The sequence below is a fragment of the Eubalaena glacialis genome, chromosome 9, assembly GCF_028564815.1.
Source record: "Eubalaena glacialis isolate mEubGla1 chromosome 9, mEubGla1.1.hap2.+ XY, whole genome shotgun sequence".
Classification (NCBI taxonomy): domain Eukaryota; kingdom Metazoa; phylum Chordata; class Mammalia; order Artiodactyla; family Balaenidae; genus Eubalaena; species Eubalaena glacialis.
In genome coordinates this window covers 20,060,282-20,081,434 of record NC_083724.1, presented here as the reverse complement: position 1 = coordinate 20,081,434, position 21,153 = coordinate 20,060,282, and the positions used below count along the sequence as shown (strand labels likewise).

Genomic DNA, 21,153 nt, shown 5'->3' with positions numbered 1-21,153 from the left:
TATTTCCATTTCTCTAGGACCTGGGTCAAAAAGGATCTTGCTGTGATTTATGTCATAGAGTGTTCTGCCTATGTTTTCCTCTAAGAGTTTGATAGTGTCTGGCCTTACACTTAGGTCTTTAATCCATTTTGAGTTTATTTTTGTGTATGGTGTCAGGGAGTGTTCTAATTTCATACTTTTACATGTACCTGTCCAATTTTCCCAGCACCACTTATTGAAGAGGCTGTCTTTTCTCCACTGTATATGCTTGCCTCCTTTATCAAAGATAAGGTGACCATATGTGCATGGGCTTATCTCTGGGCTTTCTATCCTGTTCCATTGATCTATATTTCTGTTTTTGTGCCAGTACCAAACTGTCTTGATTACTGTAGCTTTGTAATATAGTCTGAAGTCAGGGAGCCTGATTCCTCCAGCTCCATTTTTCGTTCTCAAGATTGCTTTGGCTATTCGGGGTCTTTTGTGTTTCCATACAAATTGTGAAATATTTTGTTCTAGTTCTGTGAAAAATGCCAGTGGTAGTTTGATAGGGATTGCATTGAATCTGTAGATTGCTTTGGGTAGCAGAGTCATTTTCACAATGTTGATTCTTCCAATCCAAGAACATGGTATATCTCTCCATCTATTTGTATCATCTTTAATTTCTTTCATCAGTGTCGTATAATTTTCTGCATACAGGTCTTTTGTCTCCTTAGGTAGGTTTATTCCTAGATATTTTATTCTTTTTGTTGCAATGGTAAACGGGAGTGTTTTCTTAATTTCACTTTCAGATTTTTCATCATTAGTATACAGGAATGCAAGAGATTTCTGTGCATTAATTTTGTATCCTGCTACTTTACCAAATTCATTGATTAGCGCTAGTAGTTTTCTGGTAGCATCTTTTGGATTCTTTATGTATAGTATCATGTCATCTGCAAACAGTGACAGCTTTACTTCTTCTTTTCCGATTTGGATTCCTTTTATTTCTTTTTCTTCTCTGATTGCTGTGGCTAACACTTCCAAAACTATGTTGAATAATAGTGGTGAGAGTGGGCAACCTTGTCTTGTTCCTGATCTTAGTGGAAATGGTTTCAGTTTTTCACCATTGAGGACAATGTTGGCTGTGGGTTTGTCATATACGGCCTTTATTATGTTGAGGAAAGTTCCCTCTATGCCTACTTTCTGCAGGACTTTTATCATAAATGGGTGTTGAATTTTGTCGAAAGCTTTCTCTGCATCTATTGAGATGATCATATGGTTTTTCTCCTTCAATTTGTTAATATGATGTATCACGTTGATTGATTTGCGTATATTGAAGAATCCTTGCATTCCTGGAATAAACCCCACTTGGTCATGGTGTATAATCCTTTTAATGTGCTGTTGGATTCTGTTTGCTAGTATTTTGTTGAGGATTTTGGCATCTATGTTCATCAGTGATATTGGCCTGTAGTTTTCTTTCTTTGTGACATCTTTGTCTGGTTTTGGTATCAGGGTGATGGTGGCCTCGTAGAATGAGTTGGGGAGTGTTCCTCCCTCTGCAATATTTTGGAAGAGTTTGAGAAGGATAGGTGTTAGCTCTTCTCTAAATGTTTGATAGAATTCGCCTGTGAAGCCATCTGGTCCTGGGCTTTTGTGTGTTGGAAGATTTTTAATCACAGTTTCAATTTCAGTGCTTGTGATTGGTCTGTTCATATTTTCTATTTCTTCCTGGTTCAACCTTCCTTGGCAGGTTGTGCATTTCTAAGAATGTGTCCATTTCTTCCAGGTTGTCCATTTTATTGGCATAGAGTTGCTTGTAGTAATCTCTCATGATCGTTTGTATTTCTGCAGTGTCAGTGGTTACTTCTCCTTTTTCATTTCTAATTCTATTAATTTGAGTTTTCTCCCTTTTTCTCTTGATGAGTCTGGCTAATGGTTTATCAATTTTGTTTATCTTCTCAAAGAACCAACTTTTAGTTTCATTGATTTTTGCTATTGTTTCCTTCATTTCTTTTTCATTTATTTCTGATCTGATCTTTATGATTTCTTTCCTTCTGCTAGCTTTGGGGTTTTTTTGTTCTTCTTTCTCTAATTGCTTTAGGTGCAAGGTTAGGTTGTTTATTCGAGATGTTTCCTGTTTCTTGATGTAGGCTTGTATTGCTATAAACTTCCCTCTTAGAACTGCTTTTGCTGCATCCCATAGGTTTTGGATCATCGTGTCTCCATTGTCATTTGTTTCTAGGTATTTTTTGATTTCCCCTTTGATTTCTTCAGTGATCACTTCGTTATTAAGTAGTGTATTGTGTAGCCTCCATGTGTTTGTATTTTTTACAGATCTTTTCCTGTAATTGATATCTAGTCTCATAGCGTTGTGGTTGGAAAAGCTACTTGATACGATTTCAATTTTTTTAAATTTACCAAGGCTTGATTTGTGACCCAAGATATGATCTATCCTGGAGAATGTTCCATGAGCACTTGAGAAAAATGTGTATTCTGTTGTTTTTGGGTGGAATGTCCTATAAATATCAATTAAGTCCATCTTGTTTAATGTATCATTTAAAGCTTGTGTTTCCTTATTTATTTTCATTTTGGATGATCTGTCCATTGGTGAAAGTGGGGTGTTAAAGTCCCCTACTATGATTGTGTTACTGTCAATTTCCCCTCTTATGGCTGTTAGTATTTGCCTTATGTATTGAGGTGCTCCTATGTTGGGTGCATAAATATTTACAATTGTTATACCTTCCTCTTGGATCGATCCCTTGATCATTATATAGTGTCCTTCTTTGTCTCTTGTAATAGTGTTTATTTTAAAGTCTATTTTGTCTGATATGAGAATTGCTACTCCAGCTTTCTTTTGATTTCCATTTGCATGGAATATCTTTTTCCATCCCCTCACTTTCAGTCTGTATGTGTCTCTAGGTCTGAAGTGGGTCTCTTGTAGACAGCATATATATGGGTCTTGTTTTTGTATCCATTCAGCCAGTCTGTGTCTTTTGGTGGGAGCATTTAATCCATTTACATTTAAGGTAATTATCGATACGTATGTTCCTATCCCCATTTTCTTAAATGTTTTGGGTTTGTTATTGTAGGTGTTTTCCTTCTCTTGTGTTTCTTGCCTAGAGAAGTTCCTTTAGCATTTGTTGTAAAGCTGGTTTGGTGGTGCTGAACTCTCTCAGCTTTTGCTTGTCTGTAAAGGTTTTAATTTCTCCATCAAATCTGAATGAGATCCTTGCTGGGTAGAGTAATCTTGGTTGTAGGTTTTTCTCCTTCATCACTTTAAGTATATCCTGCCACTCCCGTCTGGCTTGCAGAGTTTCTGCTGAAAGATCAGCTGTTAACCTTATGGGGATGCCCTTGTGTGTTATTTGTTGTTTTTCCCTTGCTGCTTTTAATATGTTTTCTTTATATTTAATTTTTGATAGTTTGATTAATATGTGTCTTGGTGTGTTTCTCCTTGGATTTATCCTGTATGGGACTCTCTGTGCTTCCAGGACTTGATTAACTATTTCCTTTCCCATATTAGGGAAGTTTTCAACTATAATCTCTTCAAATATTTTCTCAGTCCCTTTATTTTTCTCTTCTTCTTCTGGGACCCCTATAATTCGAATGTTGGTGCGTTTAATGTTGTCCCAGAGGTCTCTGAGACTGTCCTTGTTCTTTTCATTCTTTTTTCTTTATTCTGCTCTGCAGTAGTTATTTCCACCATTTTATCTTCCAGGTCACTTATCCGTTCTTCTGCCTCAGTTATTCTGCTATTGATCCCATCTAGAGTATTTTTAATTTCATTTATTGTGCTTTTCATCGTTGCTTGGTTCCTCTTTAGTTCTTCTACGTCCTTGTTACATGTTTCTTGCATTTTGTCTATTCTATTTCCAAGATTTTGGATCATCCTTACTATCATTATTCTGAATTCTTTTTCAGGTAGACTACCTATTTCCTCTTCATTTGTTAGGTCTGGTGTGTTTTGACCCTGCTCCTTCATCTGCTGTGTGTTTTTCTGTCTTCTCATTTTGCTTATCTTACTGTGTTTGGGGTCTCCTTTTCACAGGCTGCAGGTTCGTAGTTCCCGTTGTTTTTGGTATCTGTCCCCAGTGGCTAAGGTTGGTTCAGTGGGTTGTGTAGGTTTCCTGGTGGAGGGAACTAGTGCCTGTGTTCTGGTGGATGAGGCTGGATGTTGTCTTTCTGGTGGGCTCGTCCACGTCTGGTGGTGTGTTTTGGGGTGTCTGTGGCCTTATTATGATTTTAGGCAGCCTCTCTGTTAATGGATGGGGCTGTGTTCCTGTCTTGCTAGTTGTTTGGCATAGGGTGTCCAGCACTGTAGCTTGCTGGTCGTTGAGTGAAGCTGGGTCTTGATGTTGAGATGGAGATCTCTGAGAGATTTTCGCCGTTTGGTATTACGTGGAGCTGGGAGGTCTGTTGTGGACCAGTGTCCTGAAGTTGGCTCTCCCACCTCAGAGGCACAGCCCTGATGCCTGGCTGGAGCACCAAGAGCCTTTCATCCACACGGCTTTCCTCTTCTAGCCGGTCGCGCCGGAGTCCCCAGGTGCAGCGTCCCTCTGGGATGCGCCTGTCGCTAGCGGCGTCGGGTGTCCTCGCTACCGTGTGTCAGCGGCGGAGCGGACGACAGGAGCGCGCAGAGCCAGGCAAGTGCCCGGGAGACAGAGTCCGGGGCGCGCCGCGCGCCGCCTGCCGCCACTGCCGCCGCCGCCGCGCCCACCCGGCCCCGCGTCGTGTGCGCCCCCGCCCGGCGCCGCTCCCTAGCTCCGCCTGTATTTTTTTTTTAAACTTTGGGTTTATTTATTTGTTTGTTTGTTTATTTATTTATTTATTTATTTATTTATTTATGGCTGTGTTGGGTCTTTGTTTCTGTGCGAGGGCTTTCTCTAGTTGCGGCAAGCGGGGGCCACTCTTCATCGCGGTGTGTGGGCCTCTCACTATCGCGGCCTCTCTTGTTGCGGAGCACAGGCTCCAGATGCGCAGGCTCAGTAATTGTGGCTCACGGGCCCAGTTGCTCCGCGGCATGTGGGATCTTCCCAGACCAGGGCTCGAACCCGTGTCCCCTGTATTGGCAGGCAGATTCTCAACCACTGCGCCACCAGGAAAGCCCCTGGAATGTATTTTTATAGACTGTAATTGGATGAGCTAGCTGAGTGCAGTGCATGGTATGGAAGAGTAAACAATTAGATGTCCTAAGTTCAAGACCCAGCTCTCATGCTACATTGCTGTGTGAGTTTGGGTACCCCCAGTCCTCTCTGATATATAATTGTCCCATAATATTAGAATGTTAAACAGAAATGGTGCTTCACTACAATGCTGAACCATAATAAAAGATGACTAACAATATGTACGCTATTGTTCTAACCCACTTTTTAAGTTGACTGCTTTCCAGAGGGTCCTCGTTCCCCGTCCTTGCTTTCCTGTCTTCTGGTCCCTGCTTCTGCCCTCGTTCTTTGTATGTCCTGAGTGAACCTTTATTTTTTATAGTTCAGGGTTCCTTAACCTCTACACACTTGGTACCGTGGGTTGGACAGTCCTGTGTTGCAGGCAGGGGCTGGACTGTCCTGGGCTTTGCAAGACGCTGAGCAACACCCTTGTGCTCTCCTCATTAGATGCCAGTGGCACTATTCTCCCACTTGAGATGGCCAAGAATGTCTCCAGACATTGCCAAATGTCCCTCTGGGAGCTAAACCATGCACCCCCTCCTCCAGTTTGGTGAATATCCAAATTTGATGATTATTAAATTACTGTTGCCAGTGAGAAGTAGAAATTGAGGATTCTTCCTGATTTCCACCCTCCTCCTTTCACATACACACACACACACACACACGCACACGCACCACTCAAACACATGTTCATCCTCTCATATTAATACAGATGTTAATTCTCTAAGACAGCCCACTGTGGGAGCATTCCCATCACGGGAGCAGGGCTCGGTGCGGATGGAGAGCAGTCTTTCCTCTCTTAGTTCATCCTCTGGTTTCCGGGGTGGATGGAGATACCTGCACTTCAAGAGCTCCGTGATCAGGACTTGAAGCTGAGGCCCAACGTGACTTTACAATTTGTTCCAGAAAATTTTTCCCTAGAAAGATAAAGCTGCAAACCAGTAAATAACCTCATTCTTAACCTCAGGCAGCACATAAAAACCATTTATCCTGCTCAGGATGATTGAATGTTCACCTGGGCAAATATCACCTTTCTCAGGACAGTAGATTACTCAACAGCACAAACCCTCTTGCTCATCAAACAACTGTTTACTCATGAACACATCCTTCAGGATTTTCCAATCCTACACTGTTGACTACACCCTTGACCTCCCCTTTCTGAGATACACTAAAACCCTCTCAAGGTGATGTTCTCCCTTATGTGATGAGTAAAAACTCAACTTTGCCTGATAAATGGAGGTCTCTTTGGGGAACTGGCAGTCCCCCAGAGCCTGTCTACTTTTAAAGAAAGGGGTACCATCATAAAGCATGAACCCAGTGATGCTTACGAAAAGACCAGGAGGAAATTTTGAAACAGCAGCTTTTCTGCATCTTTGGCCAGATAAGATTTGTAGTCATGGTGTCCCCACATTGCACTCTATAAGTAGAAAGGAGGTAACAGGAGGATTTATGATTCTCCTGGCCACAGAGTGTGAGTGTAAGTGGAATAGAGTCAGGGTCACAAGTTTCATAAGCAGAGAAAAGAAGGAAAGCACAGAAACACACATACACACATACATACTTTGGAATTATGGAATATTTCATTTTTATACTTTTCCATATTTAACATGTTTTTCTTAATGAAGATGTCTTCCTGTTCATCAGAATACTTGCTGTTATAATTTCAGATGAAATCATAAGTTAATATAATTCTCTCCTAGCATATACTGGGATATCCAGGATCTTGGCTTCAAAAACTACTACAGAGTTGGGAGTGTATCATTTGTAGCAAGTGTTAACATGAAGTATGAATGAAAAGAATTGTGATTACTTCTCCTTTTTTTTCCCTTTGCATTTCTTTAACAATCTCATGGCTACTAATAAATGCACTTAGCAGTGAGATGGGATGGGTAACCTGTGGGGCATATGACAGGACACAATGACCAGGCACTAAAATAAGTCATATTGCTGATACCCAGAGACATGGATGGATATAAAAACTGAGGATACCCTTGACCCAATATGTCTCTATAAAGATGAACCCTCTGGGTTTGGCTTCACTTCTACTACTTACTAATTTTGTAACCGTGAGCAAAATGCTTCACTTTTGAGCTACAGTTTCTTTACCTGCTAAGGTGAGATACCTGTACCTGCCCAGTGAACCTCATGAGTTTGTTGTAAAGACCAAAAGAGATAATGGATATATGCATGTTTAGGAAACAGTTCAAATACATGGTATTATGAGAATACCTCTCAAGTTTTCAGATTGATATTAGCATCTATTAACATAAACTCCCACACCCAATTAGAATGCTGGAGCTATTCAGCTCTATGGGATTGCCTGAGGCAGAGATATAGGCGTTTGGGGATCTCCACCTTATCTTAGAGTACCGTGGCCTCGCACAGCACCAGGGACCTGGCTGGAGACCCCAACTTGCAGCCTAGTTCCCCCAGGGCTGCGTGGGTGATAGGTACACTCGCTGAGAGCATCCCTTGGGGGAATGTGTAGGAATGCTTGCCACAGCTGCTCACCATCCCTCATGCCTAGCCTGTAATCCACAAATTGGATTTTCCAGGGTGGAGTCAGAGGAATGCGAGGAATGAGGGAGGAACAGATGGATAAACACATCTCCTGCATCCACTATTTACTGTGTTCCCCCCACCTTCTAGGAAGTGTTATCTCATAAAATACCCAGAACTGATATTACTAGTATAAAGTCTGTGTGATTGGACCCATGACAAGCTTCAAGAGTTTACGTATTTTGCCCCAGGTCACAGAGCTCATCAATAGCAGAGCAAGAATTCACATTCAGCTGCATAAATTCCATTCTGCTTTACTCCATCTGAACAAGGAAAGACTTCTGGAATTTGTAGATTAGCCCCGTCGGGGAAGGACAGCATCAGTACTAGAAGTGAGTTCCGTGAGTATCAGTTCCTAGACCTAAATGCTTTCAGTTTTTTTTGTTCCTCTGCCACTTCCATACTTTGATTCCAAGGATCAAATAATCTAAGAATGTCGTAATCCAATGTTAACTCAATGAGACGTGCATGAAATTCACAAAAATAGGTAAATATTCTTTTTTTCTTTTCTTTTTTAAGGCTATCTTTGGGTGGTGGGTGAGGATGGCTTTAGGCAATGGCTTCCCACTTTTTTTTTTTTAAACAGTGGATTTAAATTTATTTATTTATTTATTTATTTTTTATTTTTGGCTGTGTTGGGTCTTCCCACTTTTTTTGACTTTTGAAATATGAACTGGGGAAAGTACGTGAAAAGGTTTTTCTAAAATCCCTACAACCTGTGATGGATATGAATAAGGTCACACTCATTATTGCTTGTTAGCCTACATTCCCACTAGAAGGAAAGGAAGCATTTCCTTTTCATTTTAAGACTCTTGCCACTTCTCCAGATTTTCTAGGAACCTTAGATACTTACTCAGTTCGAGGAGAATCAGTTCTTTTCTAAATTTCAAGCCCAGAGAGAAAACTGGGTTCTGAGCACCTGCTTCTTCCTGCCACACAGTGGAGCTGTTGTAGATCAGTCCTGCAGAGCCCTGTGGCTGGTTTTCCTGTCTGCAGTAATGTGCTTGCTGGTCCCAGGTCCTTGTCCAGGCTGAAAATCTTACTTGGTCTCCAGAGTAATGGTTCTTTTTAATTACATTCTTAAGCCCGGGCATTTTTGCCCACCTCATTTCACTCTGCCTGAGTACTGCACTTGAACCAGCTTTCCCTGTGTTGCATGCTAGCTTGTGTTTCCTTTTCCTAAAGGTAATTTTATTCCTGGTGTCTGTTGCCTTTCCCTGGACCTCTGATCAAATCTCAGTGAGCAGCAGTGGAGTCCTCTTGTCACTTCTCTCCCAGGAGACCCACCCTGTACCCCTTATATAACTTGACCCCTCTTTCTCAGCAAGCTGCCTTGTATACAATTGGTCTGTGGAAGTAACAGCTCTGGCGCAATAATACAAGATTCAGTTCCTGACTCTCCTTGCCCCTGAGTGTCACCTACATTTACGTAACTCAGGGATCCCAGAAGGTGTTTTTTCTAAGCAATTTCTTTTTCCATATCTAAATAGAAGAATGACTAGCATAACTTTAAAATCCATCCCTTCAACAGATACCCTGTTTGGTGTCTTGACAGGCACCCTATTGCTGATGTATTACATGACATCCTGAAAAAGAGCTTGGGGTTTGCAGTCTGAGCAAAATTGGGCTTTGAAGCTTGGCTCCCAGTCATCACTTGTGTGACAAGGTTATTGTTAACTCAAACCAGGATTCTCTCTCTTGCCTCCTGTTTCTGCCTCACCAATCCAGCCTCCAGGCTGCAGACTGATTCTAGGATTGATTCGTCTAAATCACCGCTCTGTGTAATAGGCTTTAAAAAATCCCCTCTTTTATATTCCAAGTTCTCTGTATTGATCATCCATTCCTTCTGTAGTTTAGAAAAAAAAAAAATAAAGCAAGGAATGCATAAATGAAACATGATGGCATACCATATAGCAATTAAAACTGAATGAACTAGATCTAAATACGACAGCAAAGGCAAATCTACAAATCACTCCACCGAGTGAAAAAACCATGTTGCAAATACGTGCTGAATGTAAATATGTTCTATTTATGTTCAATTTCAGACATACGAAGTATAAAATAAGTTGAGATTTGAAGGATCCAGTAGGTAGTTTTCCCTCCCCTACCAGAGTTCAAACCCATCACACTCCAGGGGCCTCAGGTGGAGCGTTCTGTGTAGCCTCTGGAAAGACCCTTCATTTGGATTGAGGTTGGCGGAAGTGCGTTCCCCTCCCCTCCCCTGTGATGGGATGAGGATGAAGGAAACCAAAGCACCCCGGCAAATTCTTTCTCTATAAAGGCCCCAGTTCCTTGATCTCTTCATCCTCTGGAAGAATGAATTGCAAGCCCTTTCATAAAGCCTGCAGGTGAGTGACGGGGTCAATTTGGCCACCTGCCCTCAAGTCTTGACACAGAATGTTCATGCTTCAGAATATAAGGTATTTGATAGGTACTGCTTTGTAAGTGGTCTTTGGCGGGGTTTTCTACACAAACTCCAAGGTAGTAGTAGATGACGTTGTTAACACTCTTTTACATTTCACTGAGGCCCAAAGGTTCCACAATCAGGCCCCGATGCCGTTCGTTCAGTGCCTGGTTCTTCTGTGCCCAGCCCTGTACTGGGTACTCGGACATGAACAAGGCCAGGGTCCTGGCTTTGGAGGTTTCAGGGCTGGTTGGAGTTACCTTCCTAGTTAGTTCTCTGCAACTGTCCCCCGCAAACAAGCTGAGAGTCACTGAGCGCTGACTCACCAGGATGTAACCGCGTACTTCCCCGCCTTGAGGCCTTGGCCGTGCGTATCCCCCAGCTTGCAGCGACCTTTCTTCCTCCAGTGAACACACGCTCACCCCAAAGGCCAGGAAGCCTCTTTTGATTCCCAGTCCACCGCACCTCTCCCATCCTCACCCTCCGTGCACCTCTAACCCTTCTCCCCGTGGACCTGGCGTTGGCTTGAGCTGTGCATGCAGCTGTCTCCCCCACTGGATTGGGAGCTCTGTGAGGGTAGAGCCCTTGACTTTTTCACTTCTGTGTTTTCTAAGATGCCCGATGCAGTGACTGGCACCTGGTAGAATGGAGGACATCTAAGTGCACTTTGCCATGAGCTACGTGGCCCTCAGTGCGTGAAACTGCCTCCCCTCCTTCTTTGGGGGGTCTCAGGAAAAGCGGCTGTCCAGATGTGTGGAAAGAGCAGTGGGCAAAGCATCACGAGGCTTGGATTTTTCTTCCTGCCCTCTCAGCCTCCCGGTCCACGGGCAGTCACTTTCCCTCTCTGGGCCTTGGTCTCCACTTCTCAGAAGGGGGCTGTGTCTCACTGCTCTGAACATGTAAGAACCCGGTGTTATTTGCTGTGCTTCTTTCAGATCAAACCTCCCCTGTATCTCTGTGTCTCTTTCTTTTCCCCGTCCTTCCTCTTAGATGCGTAATAAACCAAGAGTTTACAGTAAAATCACAGGAAGAGCTAAATGATGTGTTCTCTTCAGGAAAGTACCTGGTCCCCCAGGTAGCCAGCGGCCGCCTCAGGAACCCCGAGCCTCCCTGAGCTGTGGCTCCCAAGGACTTTCAGTGTAGACCCGGCAACCCACCTCGAGCCTTTGATGTGGCTTTGACAGGGCATGATACAAAAGCAGCCCTGATTCAGAGCTGCAGAAAGGCTTGCTGCTTTCTGCCACCAGCCCCAGGGATCGAACAGTGGTGGGGGACAGTCAGGGCAATGGCAGAGAACATGAATCTCAGTAATCACACCCACCTGATCCCCAGACTTTAGGCAGGACCAGCCTTTTTTCCACCAAAGCTCTCCTAAAGAGGGAAACAGACACGCCCTTAGAATCGGTTTGCACCCTAAGAAGGCAGGTGATGCTCAAAGGAAGTCCCTGGAGAGACAACACATTGAATAATCAGCCCCCGAATCTTCAGAGCTCTCTGTGCTCTTATAAAGAACCGAGGACTCCCCAATTTGTTTATCCACGTCTTCTTCTCAGTAGAAATAAAGGAGATGGAGGAGCCTGAAGATATGGTTTCTACTCATGGCTTTCATTCAATGCATTCATTCATTTATTCACTTACTTAGCAAAGATTTGAGAACTTATGCCATACGTGGCACTGTGCTGGCACCAGGGACACAATGGTTTCAGATAGATAGATAGATAGGAGATAGATATGTGGATATTGATATGGATATAGATAGGGATGTGGATACGGATATAGAGAAATAGAGATAGAGATATTGACTAGACCCTTGCAAAGCTCAGAATCTGGTAATGGACACAGGCATTATACAAACAGTGGCACCAATAATTGTGGTAACTGCCCTGGGGGAAAAGACTGGTGAGCCACAAACCTACAAAATGGGGGCCTCTTGATTTCTTCTGGGGCTCAGGCAAGGCTTCCTACATAGAGTCATTTGAGAGTTGAGCTCCAATGAAAGGAGACCACCCTCCCCCAACCCCCTACCACAGACACTGGTCAAATTAATTGTAAAGTGGGTTCTGGAGTCAGACTACTTGAGTTTCCATCTGTCTCCACTATAAAGTAAGTAGTTTTACAGAGTCATCGAGGACCCAGGCTCCTTCCTTCTGCCCTCCCATCTGCAGCTCTAGAATATTGCTTTCAATTTCAGGTGACAGGATGGCTGCTGCTCCTATAGGCGTCACAACTGTTTTCAGGTGCCAAGAAAGGAAAGACCAAATGCCAAAGGGGGCATTTCTTTTCAAAGGGGTTAGCCACAAGCTCCAGCCATTGGATCCTGCCCATGTTTCATGGGTCAGAACTGGATCTTACAACTACTTCTAGTTGCAAGAATGTCTGGGAGGGGGCGGGGGGAGTTTGAACTGGGCACTTTGCCTCATTGAACCAAATCAGAGGACACTGGTTGGTAAACTAGCTGTGCCTGCCCAAGATATAGTCAATATTTTTTCTCTCTGGTCATCTATATCTTTCCCTCACTTTTGGCAACACCCACTGGATTTTCTTTCTGGAAATGAACCTGCTTCCATGATGAAAGTTCCTCATGTCCTGCCTTCCTGAAACCAAACAATGGACCTTCAGGACTTTGAATCCTGAGCAAAAGAGACAAAAATGGAAAAACAGTTGGAGTACATTTATTGCAAGGTATGGTCAAAACTACTGGTTATTTCCTGCTACCTAGGACCCCGGAACTGCCCAATTTCTGTTCTTTTCACACTTGGTTTTCTAGTCTTCTCTCAGATTCAGGGAGCTGAACTCATGGAGCCTCTGTTCTTTCTTCCTGAATGCCTTTTATTTAGTGCTCTCTTCTCCCCTGCCCCTACCCCCTCTTCGCACCGCCCCCCCCCCCCCGCCCCAGCATCCAGCATCCAGCATCCAGCATCCAGCATCCAGCATCCAGCATCCAGCATCCAGCATCCAGCATCCAGCTCTCCACGTGAAGCTCAACCTAGCAGTCAAGTGCTCGGCTTTTCTGCTCCAGGAGGTTGCCTGTGTGTATGTGCCTCTCCCCAACCCCACCGTCTAGACTGCAAACTCCTTGAGGGCAGGAATGGGGTCTAGTTCATTTTAGGCTTTGATTTCTAGTGCCCAGCATAGTGGATAGCACATGGGGTTTCTCAATGCCTGGTTATTGTTGTGGTTGTATATAGATCCAGCAAGGTGCTGGGAACTATCACGGAACAGGCAAAGCAGAAGACGAGAGTCTTGGCATGGAGAGATTCCTGACCATGTCTCCAGACTGTTTCTCAGAATCCTACCAGCTGGACAGATGTAGTGAGTCCCCACTCTTCAGTAAGTCCTGGCTCATGGAGCCCCCTCCCTTCTACATCACAACACATTTTTACTGCATCCTCCTCCTCCTCCTCTCCTTCCTCCTTCTTCTTTGTTGTCATCATTACCTTTTTCTTCTTCATCATCATCACCTTCTTCTTCTTCATCATCACCATTACCCTCATCATTGTTAAATCCTATTGAGTATTTACTATGTGCTAGGCCTGTTCTAAGTGTTATATAAGAGGATAAGCCTCTCACCCAAGATTATAGCTAACTAACTTCCTGGCAAGGTTAGGACTCAAACTCAAGTCAGTTTGACCCAAAAGCTGTGTTCTTGACCCTTCTCTCTCTCAGCCACAATGGCTCTGGGGAGGATGGGGAACTGCCCCAGCCATTCTCCACCTTAAAATCCCTCCATGAACCGAACTCTGCAGGGCCCCCTGTGATGCACACTGACGCTCATCCTGCTGGTGGTGCTTCCTTCCATCTGCAGGGAGCCATCCTTCACACCGATCTGTCTCTGCTCCACTTCCCTCACGTGAGGTTCTAATCCTACCACTGCTTGGTGGACCAAGCATGCACTGTGCTTTCCCATCCCTGTGTTCTCTCCAGCTGAAACGCCCTTCCCCAGTCCACCTGTACCAATCATATTCTTCATTTAAGACCTGTGTCAAGTGCTGGAGGCACATGAAATCCTCCTGGATCTACCCCCCTTTTCAAACCTTAGCTCCTCCTTCTCTAAACCTCCGTGGAACCTCGTATTGTCTTCTTGGGGTCTAAGGAATGGGGGGGGTGGTGGGGAGTGAGAAACTAAGGCTTTGGAGACAGACACATTCTGTGAAATCACTTTTGAGCCTCTCACTAGCTTTATGAATAATTTTGGCAAGTTACTTAGCCTTTTGAAGTCTCTTAGTGTCTGTAAGAAGGAGATAGTAGTATACACTTCGGGAATATGAGACAACTCTCATAAAATGACTTATGCCCCTGCCCCTCCCCCGACCACCACTTTTATTACATCTACCACCCACCCTCTCTCTGAGGCAAAGATGTTAGGCAACCTACGGGCCTGACTTTCTATCACTCTTAGTGATCATCTTAGTGATTATGCATTAAGAAATGACACCCTTGGCGGTTAGCACTTCTGTCTAGTCTGCAAGGGTACTCATGGCCCCCATAGCAATTTCCTGGCCTCCTGATGTCTGAGTTCCCCAGGGGCTGGTGAGCAGCACCCTAGACATGAATATCTGCCCCATCAACATGGAAATTCTACCTCAACAGCCTTGCCGCTGGTTTATATTGGTAGGTCAGATAAAGGGCATTGCAGGCCGTGTGTGGAAGGGGGAGGATGTGTGCACGTATGGAAGGAAAACAGCCTGGTTCTAGTCATGGAACTGCCTTTTACTCATTGTGCGATTTTCTCAAGTCTCTGCCCCTCTCTGGCCTCGGTTTCACACCTGTAAAATTTGATAGTGGGCATCAGTCCCTAAGCAGGGTCCACCTGGCTCAACTCTTAGGTCTGGAAGTCTGTTTCAGGGAAGTCAGCTTGGCTTCAGATACCCCTTGGTGCTGGGGAGGGGTGATTGTTGGTCGTGGGTCATCCTGAACTAGAGGAGTCCAGGATGTGTGTGTGTGTGTGTGTGTGTGTGTGTGTGTGTGTGTGTATGTAGGAGTAGGGGGACCAGGACCAATCCAGGGGGCTACTCAGAGGATGTGTGACATCAACCTAGAAACAGCCACTGAGGATTCAGTACCACTTGGAATTCATTACCACTTGGAATTCTTGAAGGCACGCCAGACAGTCTTTGTAGATTATCCTAAAGTCAAGCAATTAGCATTCATTGCCTACCTACTGTATACACGTATGATACTGATAGGAGTTTTACATTTAGAGTTATATTTTTAGAGGGATAGTTGAGTTATATACTCTGTCTCAGAGCATAGTATCATCATTGGAACAACAGCCTCTTGTTGCATTTTTATTTTATTAATATTAGTTTCTTCCTTGCACCCTTGGTCCCCTCCCTTATCCTCCCCCCACCCCATCATAAGGATATGCGTATATTTTTTAAAGTGTGTGGTATTCACGGTGAATGTGTAAGCTTTTAATTTATACATATATGGTGCCATGATATATATTTTATTCAGTTTCTTCTCCCTTCACTCAATATTTTATTTCAAGACTCTATCCATCTCCAAGGATGTACTTGTAGTCGACTTTTCTAACTGCTACATAGTATCTCTGTGGACCCACTACACTGTACTCTTCTATTCTGCTAGGGGTGCTAAGTGTATCGCCTCCAATTCCCAGAAGCAGTGAGGCAAGTCTTGTCTGCTAGGGTACTCATTGCTTTTTCCCAGGTGCTTTTTAAAGGCAGATACTTGCTGCTAACAGAGACAGCTTTAGGTGCTGCATAGCATAACTATCAGCAACATGGACTTATATACTGTATTTCATCATGAAGCTCCTATCAGTTTAGTGCTAGTAGTCATTGCTAACCCTCTTTGCTCACTAAATTTCTCTTTTTAAGTAGATTAGGAGCAGGCCTCAGGCTAACATATTTGCAGGCAGTACGCTTTAGCTGAAATTTAATTCTGTTGGAAATTCATTTAAAGCGTAATTTAATAAAATCTATTCATTTAAATTGTTCCTTCTATTTTTAATAAGCAACCTAGTTTTTTACTTAAAGAAGTGACATTCCATATATAATAGAATCTAAATGTTGCTGGTTATACAAACATCATTATTGTGTATTCCAGTAAGAAAGAAATATCATTCTACTAATTGACCATCATACACCATTGAGTATAAGCATGCTGCTTTCAAAGATGTTAAAATGTGAACAGACATGCATCTGTTTTTGTTTTCTTTAACAAACAAGGGTAGTTGGGTAAACAGGAAGGTTGATTTAATGAAAAAAAAAGAACAGTAAATAATTGACAGTTCTGGAGTTAAGTGAATTTGGTAGAAATGAGGATGCTGGTGCAGGAATGACTGAAGTTTGGGAAACACTGAATTATCTCACGTGGGTGGTCCTCAGACCAGCTTTGTAAGGCAGGCATGGTTATTCCTGCTTAGCAGGCAGGGAGGAGAAGTGGTCTTCCCCAGGCCACAAGGTTAAGAGTAAACTTATATTCAGGCAGGTACGTCAAAAGTCCCAGCCTCCAGGTCCTAAGAGTCCATCAAACTTGTGACCTGATTCCAGGGTGGCTCTCTCCTGCCCCTCCTTTTTGAGAGGTCTTGAGGAGTGCCTGGATCTTGGCCATTTCCTCCCAATCTTGAGTCCTTCAAAGCACCTGAATGCTTTCATGTTAGCAACCACAATCACTCCCGCCTGAGTATGAATTAGTGTGTTCTGGTACCTTTCTCACAATGGCTACATTATCAACAGAGAAGTCAGATGATGATGAGTGGACGTTTCTGATACTGAGGCATCCACTAAGGGATGTATATTGAGGACAGAGAATATTCTAGTAATAGCGGAGGTAGTAGTAGTAGCAGTAGTAGTAATAGTAGTAATGCTTCGTTAGTTATGAGTTTTTTTCACCTTTATTTTTATTTGATTCTTACCACCATCATGAGTAGATATTATCCCCATTTTACAGGTGGAAAAACTGACAATGTTAATTTGCCCAAAAATCTCACAATTAATAACTGGTAGAACTGTAAGTAGATCTGTGAAGGAACTGCCTTTCTCTCTTTTTTTAATTAAACTGTTATTTTGAGATAGTTGTAGATTCACTACTATTAGAGATAAGGTAGACCAGTCCAAGAGATCTGGTGTATTACTGGATTTATCACTTTTCCCCATTGGTAACATCTCACAAAATTGTAGCACCATGTCACAACCAGGGTGCAGACGTTGATATAATCAAGATGTAGAGCATTTCCACGGGTCTGTCCCCTGGTGTTGCCCTTTTATAGTCACATCCACCTCCCTCTCCTGCACCCCATCCCATTCCTGACTCCTGGCAACCGCTAATCTGTTCTCCATTTCTATAATTTTGCCATTTCAAAAATGTTACATAAATGTCATTATACAGTATATAACCTTGAGGTTGTTTTTTCACTCAGCTTAATCCTCTGGAGATTCACACAAGTCAAGTCGTTCAGTGTATCAATAGTTTGTTCCTCTTACCAATGACTAGTGTTCTGTGCTTTGTCCATTCAGCTTTTGAATGGGTTGTTTTCAGTTTTCAGCTATTACAAATAAGGCTTCTGTGAATAACCTTGCACAGGTTTTTGCATGAACAAAAATGTTCCTTTCTCTGGAATAAATGCCCAAGAATGTGATTACTGGGTTTTAGGGCAGTTGCATGTTTTTTTTTACAAGAAACTGCCAGACTGTTTTCCAGAGTGCCTGTGCTGTTTTACATCTCTCACCAACAAGGTACGTGACCCAGTTTCTCTGCATCTTCACTAACATTTGGTTTTGTCATTAATTTTTATTTTGGCCAATTTGACAGGTGTGTAGTTATATCCCATTGTAGTTTTAATTTACTTTTCCCTAATGGCTAATGATGTTGAACGTCTTTTATGTGCTTGATTACCATCTGTATATCCTCTTTGTTGAAATTTTGCTGCTTTTTTTTTCCCCTAAATACCCTTCCATTTTCCCCAATATTCTTTCTTTCAAAAAATTTAATTTTGTAGATTGTAAATTCATATGCCATTGTTAGAAATAATACAGAGATCAATAATAATAATATGAAGAACTCAAAAAGTGGGCAAGAGATTTGAAAAGACATTTCTCCAGAGAAAATATACAATGGCCAATAAGCACATGAAAAGATGGGCAACCTCGTTAGCCTTTAGGGAAATACAAATGAAAATTACAGTGAGATACCATTTCACACCCACTAGAATGATTATAATAAAAAAAGAGAGAAAATGACAAGTGTTGGTGAGGATATGGAGAAACTTGAACCTTCACACACTGCTGATGGGAATGTAAAATGGTGTAGCTGTTTTGAAAAACAGTCTGGCAGTTTGTCAAAAGGTTAAATGTAAACATATAATTCAGCAATTCCATTGGTAGGTATACATTTAAGGGAGTATTTATAGTAAAAGTATCCATAATAGCCGAAAAGTGGAAACAACCCTATGTCCATCAACTAATGAATAGATGATAAAATGTGGTATATCCATACAATGGAATATTGTTCATCAATAAAAAGAAATGAAATATTGATACATGCTACAATAAATGCTAAGTGAAAGGAGCCAGTCACAAAGGACCACCTATTGTATGATTTCAATTATATGAAATATCCAAAACAGACAAATCTGTAGAGACAAAAAGTAGATTAGCAGTTTCCTATGGCTTAGGGGTATGGGGGCGTTGGGGAATGATATATAACAGAGGCAGGGTTTCTTTTTTGGGGATAATTAAAATGTTCTAAAACTGTGGTGATGGATATACAACTCTGTGAATATACTAAAAGCTGTTGAACTGTACATGTTACATGAGTGAACTGTATGTTACATGAATCATATCTCTATAAACTTGTTTTTTTTTTAAGGAAATAGTATGGAGAGATTCTGTGTATCCTTTACCCAGTTTCCCCCAATGGTAATATTTTGCAAAACTATGGTATGATAGAATATTGACACCAGGATGTTGAGATTGATACAACCCACTATGTTATTTAGATTTCCCCAAATTTACTTGTACTTCTCTCTCTGTCTCTGTCTCTGTCTCTTTTTCTCATTCCCTCTGCCTCTGTGCATGTGTGTATTGTGTGTATTGTTCTATACATTTTACCACGAATGTCACTTTGTGTATCCACCACTGTAGTCAAGACACCAAACGGAACATCGCCTCTTTTAAAGCTCTGATCACCTTAGATTCTGTCTGAGGACGTGCTGTAAAGACCTCTAGTTTGTCCTCACTGTTAATAACCCAAAGCAGAGCAGATGCCCCCTTGCCTCCAAGCATACTCCTTCTTGCCATCAAAGGGCAGAAGTCATAGAGGCGCATGAATTCCCACCCACACCGGAGGGACGGAAGGTTGGGATTGCAGGAACCATTCATCTAGATTCTAGAATCACCCACACTTCTGAAAGAGTAGGAAATTATCTTACCAAAAGGAGGAACATGAATTCTGGAAGGGGGATGCGCCCCCATGTCTCCACTCCCGCTTTCTCCTCCCACCAATTTCGGAAGCGAGCTCTCTAACTCCCAGGCCCAGTGGGTGACTCGTCAGCGCTTTCGGAGATCCGGTATTTATTGGGTTGCCACTAGCAAACGCTCTCAGGGAGAGGACTGGCAATGATTCATCTGTACTAATCCCTGTGTTTTCATCAGCCTTGCTTCTGTGAAAGGGGACAGCCCCGGTTGCTCTTCCACATCATCATCACTTTGGTTTCTCTCAAAATGTTTGCTCAGAAAAAGCCCAGAGTTTGGCCCGGGTTCATTCTGGGCTTCCAGGGGAATTTCCCATCCTCAGACTCCATGGGTGAATTTGCTAGAACATTCGCTCCTTACCTGGCAGGGCAGAAGGTAAATCTGACTCTAGCACAGATGGGTTTTTTTGGATCAAAGACAAACTTACTAGGATCCCATCTTCTAGGACAAGAGATGTGGGAAGAAATAGCCATTGTTACTCTCTGTCTCTCAACTGTGATCCCACTGCTTCCACATCACTGGTCCTATCACAGCTGACCACGTGCTGGTCTCAGCTCTATGCTCCACCTGGATCTTATAATCCAGCCATGACTTGGTCATCTAACACTTACCTTGTGTACATCTGGCCTTTACAACCCTAACTGTGACCCTTGAGTGCCAACTTCATCATCTGATCCCCACCTCTGCAAAACCTCAAACTCCAACACTCACAATCCCAGGATCCCAGTTAAATTTTGCATTGTGACTGGTGCTTGGTAGAACCTCCAAAAACAAGTACTAACACTAAGGATGATAATATCTTGATTAGTTGAGGAACTTTGTGAGACTAATAGAAGCTCAGAGATGTGAAATGACTTGTCCAAGGTCACATAGTGTAATAGCGATGAAAATTTGTAATAGCAAATTCACATGTTTCTCCTTTAACCATGGTTTCCTTGTAGTCTCCTACCTCCTTCAAGTTCATTATCTCAGATTACAGGTACTTGTCTTCCTTAGTAAGACCATAGCCTTGAAAACTAGAGGAAAAAAAGGGTGATCAGCAGGCTGGGGACCCAAGGAACAGTTGGTGTTGCAGCTTGAGTCTGAAGGCAGACTGTTGGCAGAACTCCCTCTTCCTTGAGGGAGGGTGAGTCTTTTCCTTAAGACCTTCAAATGATCGGATGGGGCCCACCCACATTATGGAGAGCAATCTGCTTTACTCAGAGTCTATTGATTTAAATGTTAACCTCATCTAAAAAATACCTCCACAGCAACATCCAGGCATGCTCGATCAAATATCTGGGTACCACGGCCTAGCCAAATTGACACATAAAATCAACCATCACATCAGCTAAGGCTTTTATGGAAAGGAGACTGGGTGGGAAGGAGAGGGGATTGAAACATCCTGTGTGGGCATTTGACCAAGAAAAGAGAAGTAGTTTAGATAAATGAAGGAAACATCTAGAACAGAAGGTGGTTCTTATTTCCACTCTGTGGTTGCGGAGCTGCCAGGCAGAACTGCTTCACAAGCTATCATACAAATGTAAGGGCAGCTATCTAAAAGTAAACATGGCAGGGAAGCATCTGTGAGGCCAAGAGCTTTAGTCCTTTCAAGTTGCCTTTGGTTCCCATGTGCTGTGCACAGCCGAGTGCTGGG

At 42.9% G+C, this 21,153-nt stretch overlaps 1 long non-coding RNA gene across 2 annotated transcripts in view; it reads left to right on the top strand.

Annotated features, from left to right (window-relative positions):
• The first annotated feature begins 7,851 nt into the window (after window positions 1–7,851).
• The window catches only part of LOC133097797 (uncharacterized), a 55,755-nt gene continuing 42,453 nt past the window's right edge, over window positions 7,852–21,153 (top strand). The window contains exons 1-2 of one of the 2 annotated variants that reach the window (XR_009702063.1): window positions 12,725–12,762; window positions 13,269–13,410. This is a non-coding gene — a long non-coding RNA (uncharacterized LOC133097797). Of the gene's footprint in view, window positions 8,009–12,724; window positions 12,763–13,268; window positions 13,411–21,153 lie in introns of those variants that run through there. The other variant, XR_009702062.1, reaches the window with a different exon arrangement.